Here is a 12,258-nt window from a genome sequence, read left to right on the forward strand (position 1 = left end):
CCCTAGTGCAGTGGGAGGGGAGGTGGGGCAGTGTACTGGACGTGCAGACAAGGGGGGGCTGCAGCAGGGGTGACTGGACCGGGGGAGGGATAGGTGACTGATTGAACCTGTTGAAGAAAAGGTTCAGATCGTTCACCCACTTCTGATCCCCCATGGTCCGGGAGTTCGGTTCCTTGTACCCAGAGATGGTTTTGAGGCCTCTCCAGATTCCACTGATGTTGTTCCTCTGCAGCTGGTCCTCCATCTTCTTCCTGTCAATACAGCCATTTCAGTTCACCCTTCAGCATTGCCATGCTATGTTAAGAGACCCAATTTTTCTTGATGAGTGTAACCTTACAATCCTGGTACCCTTGTCAGTACCTCTATTACATTGTTATAATATAGTGGTCAAACTGCACACAGAAGTTCCATCACACTTGAAAATTCCATACAAGGTCAGTATACAGTGCATTCAGAAAGTATTCAGACCCCTTCACTTTTTCCACAATTTGTTACGTTACAACTTTATTTTAAATTGGATTAAATCCTTTTTTTTTAATCATCAATCTACACACAATACCCCAGAATGAAGAAGCGAAAACAGGTGTTTAGAAATTTTTGCAAAGTAATTAAAAAGAAATAATTGAAATATCACATTTACATAAGTATTCCGACCCTTTGCTATGACATTCAAAATTGAGCTTAGGTTCATCCTGTTTCCATTAATTATCCTTGAGATGTTTCTACAACTTGATTGGAGTCCACCAGTGATAAATTAAATTGATTAGACATGATTTGAAAAGACACACACCTGTCTATATAAGGTCCCACAGTTGACAGTGCATGTCAGAGCAAAAACCAAGCCGTGAAGATTAAGGAATTGTCCGTAGACATCTGAGACAGGATTGTGTTGAGACACTGATCTGGGGAAGGGTATTAAACAATTTTTGCAGCATTGCAGGTCCCGAAGACCACAGTGGCCTCCGTCATTTTTAAATGGAAGAAATTTGGAACCACCAGGACTCTTCATAGAGCTGGCCGCCCGGCCAAACTGAGCAATCGGGGAAGAAGGGCCTTCATCAGAGAGGTGACCAAGAACCTGCTGGTCACTCTGACAGAGCTCCAGCGTTCCTCTGTGAAGATGGGAGAACCTTCCAGAAGGATAACTATATCTGCAGCACTCCACCAATCAGGCCTTTATGATAGAGTGGCCAGACGGAAGCCACTCCTCAGTAAAAGGCAAATGACAGCCCGCATGGAATTTGCCAAAAGGCACCTAAAGGACTCTCAGACCATGTGAAACAAGATTCTCTGGTCTGATGAAACCAAGATTGAACTCTTTGGCCTGAATGCCAAGTGTCACGTCTGAAGGAAACCAGGCACCGCTCATCACTTGGCCAAAACCATACCTATGGTGAAGCATGGTGGTGGCAGCATCATGCCGTGGGGATGTTTTTCAGTGGCAGGAACTGGGGGACTAGTCAGGATCGAGGGGAAGATGAACGGAGCAAAGTACAGAGAGATCCTTGATGAAAATCTGCTCCAGAACATTCTGGACCTCAGACTGGGGCAGACAATGAACCTAAGCACACAGCCAAGACAACACGGGAGTGGATTTGTGACAAGTCTGTGAATGTCCTTGAGTGGCCAGAGCCTGGACTTGAACCCAATCGAACATCTCTGGAAGGACCTGAAAATAGCTGTGCATCGGTGCTCCCCATCCAACCTGACAGAGCTTGAGAGGATCTGCAGAGAAGAATGGGCGAAATTACCGAAATACAGGTGTGCCAAGCTTGTAGCGTCATACCCAAGAAGACTTGAGGCTGTAATCGCAGCCAAAGCTGCCTCAACAAAGTGAAGCACCAATGCAGGAGAGGTTTTGGCCCAATGGTTCCACTTGGTCTAGTTTTCCGCTAAAAAGCAGGAATGAACATAGCAAAAATGAAACACCAGACATCATAGGAGACGAATAATTCCAGGCTTGCAAAGTGTAAAATAACAGAAAATTGGAGACAAGGTAAAGTATATAAATGGTGCAGCTGTAGCTGAGAAGAGCATAATAAGAGAGAATACAAAGAGAAAACAAAATGCTGGAGTAACTCAGTGGGTCAGGCAATATCTCTGGAAAACATGGATGGGCAACACTTGTGTTTGGGACCCCTCTGATTGATTGTAAAAGTTGGGGAGAAGGCCCGACCTGACCCGCTGAGTTACTCCAGAACTTTGTCTTTTTTGGTAAAGCAGCATCTGCAGCTCCTCGTGTTTACCAAATATAAAGAAATCAAGAATGAAGTTAATAAAGATTTGGAAGGTTCGAGAGGCACTTCAAATTGAATCAAGGACCATAAAGCAAAATAGTGAAACATGTGAAGGGAGAGTGAAGATAAAATGACATGTGGCAACAAGCAGTTGATAAAACTATGAAACAGTTTTATTGCAATGGTATTTACCAGGATGGACTTAATGCGCCACAATTACAATAAACAGAACAGACAATAAATAATTTAATCAAGCTTTGTATAAAATCATTGGAATCCATGGAAGATAAAATAATAAAAAAGAGTAACTGGAGACATTAATACATTTGCAAGGAATCAAATACAGTATGAGTTAGTGAAATTTGCCAAGAGAAATAACATGACTATGAACTAAACATTGCAGTGGAGGATCAATTTAGAAAAGGTAGAATTGCAAAAACAGAGAGTTAAAGTAACATGAATTTATTAAATAACTAAACGGTAGCAGAAAAATGTAAAGGATTAATCATTAAAACCGTAAGACCTTAGAGCAGAATTAGGCCATTTGGCCCATTGAGTCTGCTCCGCCATTCAATCATGGCTGATCTATCTTTCCCTCTCAGCCCCATCTTTGACGCTCTTACCAATCAAGAACCTTTCAATCACTGCTTTAAAAATACCCAATGACTTGGCCTCCACAGACATATTCTTATTCTTAACCTATTCCTTTTCTCCAGAGATGCTGCCTGATCCTTTAAGTTACTCCAGCATTTTGCGTGTAAATGCGGAATGTCATAATTTGTGGGGACATTTGTTTACAAACAGTACTTTCTGTTTGCAGCAAAAGAGAACATGAGAATAATAATCGTTTCCTCTGGGAGATGTGATCTTTTTTAAATACCTGAAAGTAAGAGTTCCCTAATTACATTGAGAAAGGAAAAAACAGTGTGGAATCAAGCTGTCATTTTACTGATTCAACCTACATTTCTATAACTCTGCAACGCATTGGTAGAATAGTAGGTTTACTATTGTATAATAATTTGCATCTATTTAAGTATGCTCCCATTTTGTGTAGAGAATTGTAAATACTGGGCATGGTTTATTTGGGTCATATGGGTATAAAGATGTTCGAAGATTAGTTTATAAATAGCAAATACCTCATTATTAGTGTTTATTTAAACCTAAATATTTGTCAAATGGTATGCATTCCCTGCAGTTTCAAATTCATGATTCACATTTCAGTTGTGTTTTCAATTTATAAATTAATATTGGGAATAACTGCAGCATCACTGATAACGCCATTGACAACTACTAGCCTATCTACCCTTTCAATGTCTTATTGGCAACATATTTACAATATTCAACTGACCTTTCATTTAAAAGAACATTAACAGTTAAGAAACACTTGGTCTGGATTCTACTAAGATATTCTTACAGTTCTGATGCCTACATCACAATGAATGAAATTGTTTATTTTAATTTAGAGAACAGGCCCTTCAGCCCAGCGAGTCCACGCCAATCAGTGATCCCCGCACACTAACACTATCCTACACAATCTAGGGACAGAGAGTGTTGGTGACCAGAGGTGGTGATGGAGGCAATTAGGATAGTGGCATTTAAGAGGGTTTTAGATGGAAGTGCAGGGAATAAAGGGATATGGATCATGTACATGCAGATGAGCTGTTTAATTTGGCATCATGTTTAGCACAAACATTGTGGGTCGAAGGACCTGTTCTTGTGCTGTGCTGTTCTGTGTTCTATGTCCCAGCTGAGTGCAGATATAGTGGGTAGGTTTGTAGCAGATGTGCGTGATTTGCCATGGCCATGAAATTCTGGATCAGCAATAACAATAATCACAAAGAAAAGCATCTGATTCCTCCTGACTTCCCCCATCGTCAGCCTCACTCAATGCCATGTCACTGCTTGGGAGAGTGATATATGTGGACCGATATCGAAGGGTAACAATCAGATGAATTAAAGTACCAAGATCCACCTTTTTAAAACTTTACTTATAAATACAAAATATATAGAAGCTGCTTAAATGCAACTGTTCAAATAAGAAGTACGATGTTCATAGTACAAATAGAAGGCGCTGTCTTGATTGTTATCAACATCTGGTAACACTTCTGTTCAGTTGGCATTCAATGAAATATGTGCATTTCTAATTGAGCCTAATGTTGCAGATCACCAAGTGAATTATTTATTATTCCATCAATTTAGAAATGTTACACTGAAAACATACCTTGAAGGAAAATACCACGCTTGAAGACACTGTGGATTAATGCCAGCATCGGAAATTGCTGTCAAAACAATTACTGAGAATAATAAATAAGTTAGTGGGAAAACCTCTTCTTTGTGTTGGCTATAATCAGTCGATATTTCTAGAACAATATGATCTCTTCATTTAGACATTGGAACTTCTGTTTGTGTATCGGGACAAAGATAAAAACGTTTAAATGCTGATCCATTTTGGTGGGTGCTTATCGCAAAGTTCCTTGACTAGAACAAGTTTATGATATGCAATTTTAGTTGGGGACATCCATTGAGAAACATAAAAACATAGAAAATAGGTACAGGAGAAGGCCATTTGGCCTTTCGAGCCAGCACCGCCATTCATTGTGATCATGGCTGATCATCCACGTCCCTGCCTTCTTCCCATATCCCTTAATTCAGCTAGCCCCTAGAGCTCTATCTAACTCTCTTTTAAATGCATCCAGTGAATTGGCCTCTACTGTCTTCTGTGGCAGAGAATTCCATAAATTCACAACCCTCTGGGTGAAAAAGTTTTTTCTCATCTCAGTTTTAAATGGCCTCCCCTTTATTCTTAGACTGTGGCCCCTGGTTGTGGACTCCCCCAACATTGGGAACATTTAATAATATATTCCTTTATTCGTGAAGAATTTATTGGTGAGTTCAATGGACTCAATGCTTCCAAAGAAAAGCAAACTAATAATACTCTTCAGAACCAAAAGCGGGGTTCAATGGCTAGAGATGGTAAGCATTCTCTGGGGGATAACAAGAAAATCGTAGCTATGAAAACAGTACATTACAGAACCAAACAGTCGGGCACCCCAGTGCCGAATCGTGTGGACACTGGACACTGATTTGCCTCTCCCCTGGCTTGACGAAGTTCCACCAGACGAACTCCCCACCGATCTACCTGTGATCCTTCGTCGATCGACACGTTGCGATCGACACGTAACTAGGAAAATTGACAGGGGAGAGTCGGTGGATGTGGTGTACCTCGACTTTCAGAAAGCCTTCGACAAGGTCCCACATAGGAGATTAGTGGGCAAAATTAGAGCACATGGTATTGGGGGTAGGGTACTGACATGGATAGAAAATTGGTTGACAGACAGAAAGCAAAGAGTGGGGATAAATGGGTCCCTTTCGGAATGGCAGGCAGTGACCAGTGGGGTACCGCAGCTATTTACGATATACATTAATGACTTAGATGAAGGGATTAAAAGTACCATTAGCAAATTTGCAGATGATACTAAGCTGGGGGGTAGTGTGAATTGTGAGGAAGATGCAATAAGGCTGCAGGGTGACTTGGACAGGTTGTGTGAGTGGGCGGATACATGGCAGATGCAGTTTAATGTAGATAAGTGTGAGGTTATTCACTTTGGAAGTAAGAATAGAAAGGCAGATTATTATCTGAATGGTGTCAAGTTAGGAAGAGGGGATGTTCAACGAGATCTGGGTGTCCTAGTGCATCAGTCACTGAAAGGAAGCATGCAGGTACAGCAGGCAGTGAAGAAAGCCAATGGAATGTTGGCCTTCATAACAAGAGGAGTTGAGTATAGGAGCAAAGAGGTCCTTCTACAGTTGTACCGGGCCCTGGTGAGACCGCACCTGGAGTACTGTGTGCAGTTTTGGTCTCCAAATTTGAGGAAGGATATTCTTGCTATTGAGGGCATGCAGCGTAGGTTCACTAGGTTGATTCCCGGAATGGCGGGACTGTCGTATGTTGAAAGGCTGGAGCAATTAGGCTTGTATACACTGGAATTTAGAAGGATGAGGGGGGATCTTATTGAAACATATAAGATAATTAGGGGATTGGACACATTAGAGGCAGGAAACATGTTCCCAATGTTGGGGGAGTCCAGAACAAGGGGCCACAGTTTAAGAATAAGGGGTAGGCCATTTAGAACGGAGATGAGGAAGAACTTTTTCAGTCAGAGAGTGGTGAAGGTGTGGAATTCTCTGCCTCAGAAGGCAGTGGAGGCCAGTTCGTTGGATGCTTTCAAGAGAGAGCTGGATAGAGCTCTTAAGGATAGCGGAGTGAAGGGGTATGGGGAGAAGGCAGGAACGGGGTACTGATTGAGAGTGATCAGCCATATCGCATTGAATGGCGGTGCTGGCTCGTAGGGCTGAATGGCCTACTCCTGCACCTATTGTCTATTGTCTAATCATGGTATTCCCCCAAGGCGACTCATTCAGAAATAGAGACGGTCAAACTGGAAAGGGGGAATGTGATGTTTGGTGTACTGTGTGGGTGGGAGGACCCATTGCTCCTCCCGTGCAGCAGGTGGCGTTGCACAGGACAAAGGGAGATGTTTTGTGCATAGTTATCTTGGCTGTACACAGTGTGGAGTGTGCAGTCAAATTGTGTGGTTGCAGCCATTTTAGTTGGCTTGCTGCCAGCATTGAGTTAATGTAATAAAGACCTCTGTTGTACCTTGAAGACTTGCAAAGTTTCATACAGACATAGAACAAGAACACGAAAGTAAGGAAATTGTTGGCAGCCTCCCAAGCGACCTGACTTTGGTAATCTAAGTATTAAGTTCTTTCCCTCTGCCAAAGGATGCCAATTGTTTTGGAAAAACGACATCCTTTCAAACCTACAATGTAATTGCAATCATGTTCGTTTGTATGTTCTTGTGAGAAAAGTAGCTGCAGAATCCGAAACTACAACATCCCTACATGCTGCTTCCCTGGATTTTGTTTTCAAGATTAGGTCTTATATAATAATAATATTCATTTATTGTCATTGCAACGAGTACAACGAAATTAAAAAATAGCCAATCCTGACGGTGCGTACAAACATATATGCAATAAATGCAAAAACAAATAAATACATAAATACAATTATATTAAGTACAAGATTTTTTAACGGTGTTGCCTAGTGCAAAGGTAGTGTTCAGTTCTCGCATGGCCCTGGGGTAAAAACTGTTCTTAAGTCTGTTTGTTCGGGATTTGATCGACCTGAAACATCGACCAGAGGGCAGATGAACAAACAGACGGTGGCCGGGGTGGGATGGATCTTTTATTATTTTGCCTGCTCTACTGAGGCAGCGTAGGCTGAACAGGTGCTCCAGGGAGGGCAGTGAGCAGCCGATGATCTTCTGGGCCGTCGTGATGACCCTCTGAAGGGCCTTCCTGTCCTTTTCTGAGCAGCTGGCATACCATGTGGTTATACAGTATGCCAGCACACTCTCGATGGAGCAGCGATAGAAGGACAACATGAGATTCTCCTGCAGGTTGGTTTTCCTGAGGATCCTCAGGAAGTGGAGTCTCTGCTGTGCCTTCTTTACTGTGGTGATGGTGTTGGTAGACCAGGTAAGATCCTCTGCGATGTGCGTACCCAGGAACCTGAAAGCTGGTACCCTTTCCACACAGACCCCATTGATGTAGAGTGGGTCGTAATCTCCACTGGTTTTTCTAAAGTCAATTATAAGTTCCTTTGTTTTGGAGGAGTTCAGGACCAGATTGTTCACTGAACACCATGCTGCCAGCCTTTGGATTTCATCCCTATAGGCTGTCTCATCTCCTTCTGAGATGAGTCCAACCACAGTCGTGTCATCCGCGAACTTGATGATGGTGTTGGTGGGATGGGTGGGGGCGCAGTCGTGAGTGTAGAGGGAGTAAAGGATGGGGCTCAACACACAGCCCTGTGGTGAGCCGGTGCTCAGTGTAATGGTGGAGGAGAGGTGAGGGCCTATTTTGACGGTCTGGGGGCGGTTGGTCAGGAAGTCCTTGATCCATTGGCAGATGGTTTGGGAAAATCCAAGGTCGGAAAGTTTGGTGACCAGTCTGCTCGGGATGACCGTGTTAAATGCAGAGCTGAAGTCGAGGAAGAGCATCCTCACATAGCTCCCCTGGTGTTCAAGGTGGGTCAGTGCAGTGTGAAGAGCAGTGTCGATGGCATCCTCTGTAGACCTATTTGCTCTGTAGGCAAACTGGTGTGGGTCGAAGGTGGGTGGGAGGCTGGCTTTGATGTGCTGCAGGACCAGTCTCTCGAAGCACTTTGTGATGACCAGTGTGAGTGCTACCGGACGGTAGTCGTTAAGGCCGCTGATGACAGACTTTTTCGGCAGTGGGATGATTGTGGCGGACTTCAGGCAGGGAGGGATGGTGGATTTTAAAAGGGACAGGTTGAAGATTTTTGTGAAGACCTCAGATAATTGGTCTGCACATTCCCTCAGCACTCTGCCCGTCACACCATCGGGGCCTGCAGCTTTCCTGGGATTCACTGCTCTGAGCACGCGCTTAACATCATACTCCTGCACAGTGAAGGTGTTGCTGTCAGGTGCTGGAGAGGGTGTTATGTCTGCCACTGTAGCTTTCACCTCGAAACGAGCAAAGAAACAGTTAAGTTCCTCTGCCAGCGAGGCGTCGCCGTCGGCAGTCGTGCGGTTGCTAGTCTTGTAGTTGGTGATGTGCTGGATGCCTTGCCATACCCGCCGTGGGTCATTGTTGGTAAAGTGGTCCTCAATCTTCCTCTTGTAGGACGCTTTGGCATCCTTGATGCCTCTCTTCAGGTTGGTTCTAGCAGCACTGTATAGAGCTCTATCACTAGACCTGAAGGCGGTGTTACGGTCCTTGAGGAGAGACCTGACATCCTTTGTCATCCAGGGTTTCTGATTGGGATACAACCGGATGCGTTTGTCGACGGTGACATTGTCAACACAGTTTTGGATGTAGCAAAGTACAGTTGATGTGTACTCCTCCAAGTCCTGATCCTCAAAAATATCCCAGTTGGTCCTTTCGAAGCAATCCTGCAGCTGCGAGGAAGCTCCTTCAGGCCATGTCTTAACAGTCTTTATGGTGACTGGAGCTTTCCTCCTGAGTGGGGTGTATGCTGGAGTTAGGAATATGGACAGGTGATGTGACTGCCCCAGGTGTGGTAGTGGTGCTGACCTGAAACCCTTCTTAATATTTGAATAAACCTTGTCTAGTGTGTTTTTCCCCCTGGTAGCACATCTTATGTGTTGTTCAAGTTTCGGGAGAACTGACTTTAGGTCTGCATGATTGAAGTCCCCGGCTATGATGTGGGCTGCTTCTGGATATGTGCTCTGTTGTGAGTTTATTGCACCGAGCAGGTAGCCTAAAGCTGTGCTAGCGTTAGCATTCGGTGGGATGTAGACTGCTGTTACTATAACCCCCGTAAATTCGCGAGGAAGGTAAAAAGGCCTGCATTTAACTGTTAGGGACTCCAGATCAGGAGAACAGTGGCTATCTATGATTTGGATGTTAGTGCACCAGTTGTTGTGCACGTAAATGCATAACCCCCCCCCCCCCCCCCTTGCTCTTACCGGAGTCGATGTTTCTGTCCCAACGAAACGCTGTACGCCCGGCTAGCTCAATGGCTCCGTCTGGGATAAGTGGATGAAGCCATGTCTCTGTTACTAAGAGAATGCAACAGTCCTCCACGAGTTTGTTTGCTGATATCTGTAGTTTTAGTTCGTCCATTATGTTGATGATGGATCTGGCGTTGGTGAGAAAGTTGCTGGGTAGCGGTGGTTTGTGTGGCTGTCTCTTTAGCTTGGCAAGTATACCGGACCGGCATCCTCGCTTTTGCTTCCTGTTTCTCCTCCGCCTGCGACACCTGTTCGCGCCGACAACTATCCACGGAGCGCCCGGTGTCCTGGCTATCTCTTCCGGTATATTTCGCGGGTGTGGAAATTCGCGCACAAGGTCCCGATTGCACTGGAATCCTATGATCAGAAGATCCTTTCGGTTGTAGGTAGGATTTGCCTGATTTGCCTGGTTTGCATGACTAAAATTGACTAACAGACATAACACACATAAAACGCACCGAAAGGGAGAGCTGTGAGCCGCTGCGTCCGTGCGCGCCGCCATCTTGTCAGACTATGACTAGTTTAAAATCCTTTAAAAAGAAGGCATATGAGATGCTTGCCTTCATTGGTCGGGGCATTGAGTGTAAGAGACAGGAAGTCATGTTGCAGCCCTATAAGACTCTGGTTCGGCCACATTTGGAGTTTTGTGTGCACTTCTGGTCGCCCCATTACTGGTAGGACGTGGAAGCTTTGAGAGGGTGCAGACAAGGTTTACCAGAATGCTGTTTGGATTAAGGGTTATTGGGTGCTAGGAGAGATAGGACAGACTTCAATTGTTTTCTCTGGAAAGCCGGCGGTTAAGTGGAGAACTGATAGAAGTGTCTAAAATTATGAGAAGCAGAGATAGGGTAGAAGGCCAGAACATTTTTCCGAGAGTGGAAATATTAAATATGAGTGGTCGCAGCTTTAAGGCGAGAGGGGCAAAGTTTAAAGGAGATGTTCGGGTCAAGTTTATTACACCAGAGGATGGTGGGTACCTGGAACGTGCTGCCAGGGATGGTGGTGGAGGCATATAAGGTAGTGGTGTTTAAGAAGATTTTAGATCACATGCTGGCAAAAGCGTTTACTTTATCTTGGCATCATGTGTGGCACAGACATTGTGGGCCAAAGAGCCTGTTCCTATGCTGTACTGTTCTATGCACTTCACCTTCAGCTGAAAGATGTATGTATGCTTGAATTCACTTCGTTGAGTGGATTAGGGTATCTTCACTGATACCAAAAACATTCTGAACAAAATTATCCCAGTTAACACGCTGTAACGGCACAGGATAGGGAAGATTTCAAGCTTGTGAAGTGTAAAAGATACGCATAAAGGGTTATAATCTGAAGATATATTTTGAGGTGGGTTTCAAGGCAGTTTGAGGGAGATTTGCATTGCATTAAAGCTGTCATACTTAATAGTGCTGGATGCTGTCACGGAGAGCAAAGTGGAAAATAGCCCACTCTGAAGCCCTGTTATTACTCCTTGACAGGTACTCGTAGAGAAAAATAATTTCATTGTCATGCTGGAAATTACTTTAAACATAATAAATATGTTCTAAAAATACTGTTGAAGTAAATTAGAGCTGAAACAATTCTAATCAAAAATAAAAACAGAAGCTTTAGCTTCATTGCAATTAATTCTTCCACCGGGAGACTGAAATGATTGCTGACATTAATTTTAGTAAAACAATTATGTATAAAATATGACCCCATTTTGCACTCATGCTATCTTTTCTGAAAAAAAAATAACACAGACAACAATTTTGTCTCCTCTCCCCCTCCTCCACCCTAAGGACACATTTGTTTCCGTTCACAATGTTCAAATTATTTTGGCAATGAAAGATTTGGGTACCGTGACACCAAAAATATTTGATTAAATCTCAATTATGCAATTTTAGAATAGTTTAAAGTAGGTTTGACGTTAGTAATGTAGAACTGTTAACATAATAATATGCTTAGCCAAATTTCTCAAAAATATATACTGTTATTAACAATTAGGATTTCCCACTATGTCATGTTAATGTGGAGATCTGACTATCAATTTCTCTGTCCCATTGAATTTGAATTAAAGCATGATCCAGAATCCAGACCCATCTATAACATGGTGTACCATATTTGTTTCATTCATAGTCTTTTACCCAGAGTAAGGGAATCAAGAACCAGAGGACATAGGTCTAAGGTGAGAGGGGAAAGATTTAATAGAATCTGAGGGGAAACATTTTCACACAGAGGATGGTGGGTATTTAGAATGAGCTGCCAAGGAACGTAGTTGAGGCAGAAACTAAACGCGATCTCGCAGTTGCCAAACATTTTAATACCCCTTCTCACACTGACTTTTCTGTCCCAGGCCTCCTCCACGGTCAGAGTGAGGCCAAACATGTATTGGAGGGACAGCACCTCATATTTTGCTTGTGCAGCTTTGGTTTCCTCACACACTCCAAAGACATGCAAGTTTGTAGGTTAATTGGCTTCTGTAA

General features: G+C 43.5%; 1 protein-coding gene across 1 annotated transcript in view; it reads left to right on the forward strand.

The window, feature by feature from the left end:
- epha6 (eph receptor A6) overlaps positions 1–12,258 on the forward strand; it is a 450,797-nt gene that overhangs the window by 245,773 nt on the left and 192,766 nt on the right. The gene's annotated exons all lie outside the window — the stretch shown is intronic.

Source organism: Rhinoraja longicauda, chromosome 12 (assembly GCF_053455715.1).
Source record: "Rhinoraja longicauda isolate Sanriku21f chromosome 12, sRhiLon1.1, whole genome shotgun sequence".
Classification (NCBI taxonomy): Eukaryota; Metazoa; Chordata; class Chondrichthyes; order Rajiformes; family Arhynchobatidae; genus Rhinoraja; species Rhinoraja longicauda.